A 5,174-nucleotide genomic window follows, 5' to 3' on the forward strand; every position below is an offset into this window, starting at 1 on the left:
ATGTGGTAAGCAAGCAGAGGTCTGCATTCCAATTCGGGGCATTTAGAGGGCAGATGACAGTTTTTCAAAAACAGCATGTACTGATATGTAAGCGTCAATCATCATCGTAAGTTGGTCAGACAATTCTATGCGCACTTCTGAAGAGGCAATATGTCAATTATATCAAGTTGCTTCGACAGGGTATGACTATGGCTTAGAAGGCACGGCTGGTACGTGCCTCCTACTTTACCATTTCACACGTGTTTACCTGTAACCATAGCAAATTTTTAGGAGGTGCGTGTATTCCTCGCAAGTTGCCACCACATTTGATTTGCCACGCCTTCGCTCGAAGCGTTGTCAATTAGGAAATTTAAGATAATATTTACTGCTAAGCGCTGCATACTTTATAACAATTCAGAGTGATATTGAATTTCGGGTCCGCATATATCAGAAAAAGTGTTTTGGGAATTCTACAGACACAGCACCATCAAATTCCAAAAGAAAAAAGCGCACCAAAATAATTTTGAATCAAAAAGATTGTGGAATAATTTAAACGACGGTAACATCTTTGAAAGAGACAATGTGCTGCAGTACGTCAGAGGCATTATAATCGATCACTTAGTTAAGAAAGTCCAGTCCACACTCAACTATACACACAGAAACAGAGAAGCATGAAATATAAATATTTCACAAAGAAATATTTTACTGATGAAAAACAGGATAAATTGTTCGTAGTAACACGACAAAATGTCGATACACTAAATAAAGAGTTGGGTTCCAAAGACGAGGCACAGCTAACTAGTGTAATACAGCAACTGGTTAGAACAATTAAGATCTCGATAGGCTAGCAGTTGGACCCGTTACTACGTCTACAACTGCCATGTAGCCTTTCCCGCGGCGAAACAACCTTGCTGTGCCGCTTGTGGCTGGGAGTGGCGTTCACAAACGCTTTCTCATTCCGCAAGGAAATGGCCGAGAGCCCGATGTGCGACTCCTGTATGTGCGAGGAAACCATCGCGCACCTATTGTGTACCTGTCCTCGGTACGACGTACAACGCCTCTCTCTCAGGACGACTTTAAACTGGCTGGACTAGAGAGCGTTCCCTGAGTCAAAGATATTCGAACCGTGGCTACACCCATCACTGGCACAGAAAGCGATGTGTGCATTAGTACAGTAGTTGACCTCCCTGCCTTTCTTCTCCTTGCTCTCTCTCTCTCTCTCGATAGGCTAGCATGAAAGCACCGTGAACCTCACCTACAAAGGCAAAGGTGATTGGAATGAAACGAGCTCATACAGAGGAGTTACTGTAACGTTGGTCATATACAGAAAGTAACGGAAATAAATTTGTCAAAGTAGGTAGAACAAACTATATCGAGGGAAAAACAAAATAGGTTCAGGCAAGGCATGCACTGTACACGATGACATTGTGTGCGAAATAAGGGCACAGGGATTTAGGCAGCTCAGAATATACCTTTATGAATAGGTTTTCTGAAATTTTGGAAGCTTCCGGGCCCACAAGAAGGATAGCAAATCACTATAGGTTATTCTCAAGCACGAAGGCATAGAGAACAAATGCGTGAAGCTGCTGAGGGTATGTATATATATATATATATATATATATATATATATATATATATATATATATATATATATTGCGACGTAGCGTTAACACTACCTTTAATGCGCCGCGAAGACGGGGCGGACCGATCACACTCAAGGCACAGATCAGTCTCAAGATGAGTCCCCACAAGCGATGAAGACGAAGAAGCCGATATGATGATGAGCATGTGCAGCCAACGAAGAAGTGACTGAGAAATGCCCACACGAATTTCCCCCGCGTGCGAGCGGCCAGCCTGGCCGCAACTTAAAGGGACGGCGAACGCCTTGTGAAAGACTTCATGCGAGAGACGTGGACAATCTCGGCAGCGCGACAGCGGCGGTCAGTGGGAACCACAATAGGTTGGACGAGATAATTAACGGGAGAAGTCTGCTTCAAGACTCTGTATGGGCCTATGAACCGAAACTGAAACTTGTCGCACAAGCCAGGAGTGCGAACTGGTGTCCGGAGTAGCACTTCATCGCCCGGGCGGAAGAACACTGCGCGATCGGATGCGTCATAGAGGTCCTTGCGGTCCTGTTGCCGTGCTTCAGTGTTGATGCGGGCGAGCTGGCGACAGTGGAGGAGGCGTGATATATATTGTTCACAAGAGGATGCAGCTGGAGTGACAGGCGCGGAGAAGAAGGAGACGTCAAGAAAATGAGAGGGCGAACGGCCATAGACGAGGTAGAATGGCGAGTAACCAGTTGTGCGTTGTACGGCGGTATTGTACGCAAAAGTCACGAATGGCAAAATTGCGTCCCAGTTTGTGTGGTCCGGTTGAATATACATGGCTATCATGTCGGAGAGCGTGCGATGAAAGCGCTCAGTTAGTCCGTTCGTTTGAGGGTGGTAACTCGATGTTGTCTTGTGCGTGGTGCCGGAGGCTCGGAGCAATTCGGCTACGATTTGTGAAAGGAATGCCTTTCCACGGTCGCTCAGGATGACACGAGGAGCACCGTGACGCAGTATAAATGCAGCCACTTCAGAAGCCGACGCCGAAGTCACGCAAGCTGTTTCGGCGTAACGTGTCAAGTGGTCGATGGCTGTCACTATCCATCGATTGCCGGTGAGAGTCGTGGGAAGGGGACCATACAGATCAATACCAACGACTTCGAATGGTGCCGATGAACACGGGACTGGTTGGAGCTCTCCGCTTTGACCTGATGTTGGTAGCTTTCGGAGCTGGCAAATGGCGCAGGAAGCGACATACCACGCTACACTAGTGGATAAGCCAGGCCAGTAGAAGCGACCTTTGATGCGGTGGTATGTTGTCTGAAAACCAAGATGACCAGCAGTCATGTCGTCGTGATAGGCCTTAAGAACATTAGCGCGAAGAGAGCGAGGCAGAACAGGCACCCAGCGTTGACCATCAGGGTGATAGATATAGCGGTACAGGGCGCAGTTGTCGAGCTTGAATTGCGTGAGCTGTCGACGAAGGCGAGCGTTGGGCGGGCGCAAAGTTCCCTGAATGCGGTCTATGATGCGTCGACAGTAGGGGTCAGCGAGTTGGTGATATATGAGCGATACATGGTCATCAGAAGGAACCTGGTCAATAGCGGTTAAGGACAACACATGCGGGGAAGGACGGTCCGAAAGCTTGTCGCGGAAGGCAGGAGCGGAATCATGGCATGGCGTCGTAGGAAGCGGGCAGCGAGGAAGCGCGTCTGCGTCCTGATGCTTTTTACCACACTTGTGAAGTCGTATTCTTGCAGACGGATAATCCAGCGACCAAGGCGTCCGGTCAAGTTCTTAAGCGTGGAAAGGCAACATAAGGCATGGTGGTCCGTAACGATGGTAAAATGGCGGCCGTGAAGATACGGTCGAAATTTATGTACCGACCAAACGACAGCTAGGCACTCCTGCTCAGTGATGGTATAATTCTTCTCGGTGTTCGTCAGTACGCGGCTTGCGTAAGCGACGACCCTCTCACGTGAAGACTCATCTCGCTGTAGGAGAATACCACCGATGCCATGACCGCTAGCGTCCGTATGCAGGAGTGTGGGTGCGGTTTCATCGAAATGGCGAAGTACTGGTTCAGATGTGAGGGCGTTTTTCAAATGGGTAAACGCTGTTTCGCATTCGGGAGACCACTCAAAGGCAACGCTAGAACCGAGTAATTTGTGCAACGGTGCAGCTATTGAGGCGAAGTCACGTATAAGGCGGCGAAAATAAGAAGCGAGGCCAAGGAAACTGCGCAAATCTTTGGCCCTTTCGGGGCGAGGGAAGTGAAGAACCGCTGAAACCTTATCGGGATCTGGACGAATGCCGTCCTTGCTTACAATGTGACCCAAGACCTTAATTGTCTTGCTGGCAAAAGGGCACTTTTTACGTGTTCAGCTGTAGGCCAGCGTTGGCAAGGCACGTGAGAACTTCGGCCAGGCCTTGCAGGTGTTGAGAGAAGGTGGAAGAGAAAACAACGATGTCGTCCAGATAGCACAGGCAAGTCTTCCACTTCAGGCCACGCAGAATGGTGTCAATCATGCGTTCGAATGTTGCGGGTGCATTGCAGAGTCCGAATGGCATTACATTGAACTCATATAGCCCATATGGTGTTGAAAACGCTGTTTTTTCTTTATCGTCCTCATGCATAGGTATTTGCCTGTAGCCCGACGCAAATCAAGACTCGAGAAGTACTGGGCGTTCTCCAGTGAATCCAAGGCATCGTCTATGCGAGGCATAGGGTATACATCCTTACGCGTGATCTTATTGAGTGCCCCGTAATCGACGCAAAACCGCACAGAGCCGTCTTTTTTTCCGAACTAGAACGACTGGGGATGACCAAGGACTAGCGGAGGGGCGTATTATCTTCCGTTACAGCATGTCGTCAACGTTTTCTTCAATGACTTTCCGCTCGGCAAGAGAGACGCGATATGGTCGACGGCGAACAATGGACCCGCCATCTGTCTCTATCCGATCGTGATGACGGAAGTCTGTCCCAATGAAGAGGCATGTGCGTCAAACGAAGCTTCATACTTTTTCAGCAAAGCAAGCAACTGTTGTGACTGTGAAGGGGTCAGGTCGGAACTGATGGCAGCTTCAAGGGCAGAGAAAGATGCGGAACGCCCAACAGAAGGAGCTTCAGAGGAAGCCGCTTCAACAGAAACAGCAGAGAGATGCTCGGATTTAGTGACGCAATCCAACGTAGTGCCCTTAGGGATCAGAAGTTTTTCGGATGTCGGGTTGGTAGCGCAGACGAATGCGGAGCCCTTCTCAAACCGGACCAGCCCTGACGCAAAGACTATCCCTCTTATGAGACAGTTCGCAGATGGTTGTACGAACACGTCCCCATGTTCAATGACATCCGACCCCATTGCAACAATTCTCTGACGGCAAGGAAGTAGCTCGGTGTCTTCTGCAGCAACCAAGCGAAGCGGTGAGTCATTTGTATGAAGTGAATGGGCGGTGTCGGTCATGTGGAGAACACGTTTCCTACAGCAGATGGAAGCGGACGCCGTAGAAAGAAAATCCCATCCTAATATCAGCTGCTGGGTAAACGAACTTAGCACTGCGAATTGTATATAATGCAGAATTCTATCAATGTAGACACGAACAGTGCACATGGCGGCAGGTCGAATGGCGTTCCCTTGAGCAGCG

The sequence above is a fragment of the Dermacentor silvarum genome, chromosome 5 (assembly GCF_013339745.2).
Source record: "Dermacentor silvarum isolate Dsil-2018 chromosome 5, BIME_Dsil_1.4, whole genome shotgun sequence".
Taxonomy (NCBI): Eukaryota; Metazoa; Arthropoda; class Arachnida; order Ixodida; family Ixodidae; genus Dermacentor; species Dermacentor silvarum.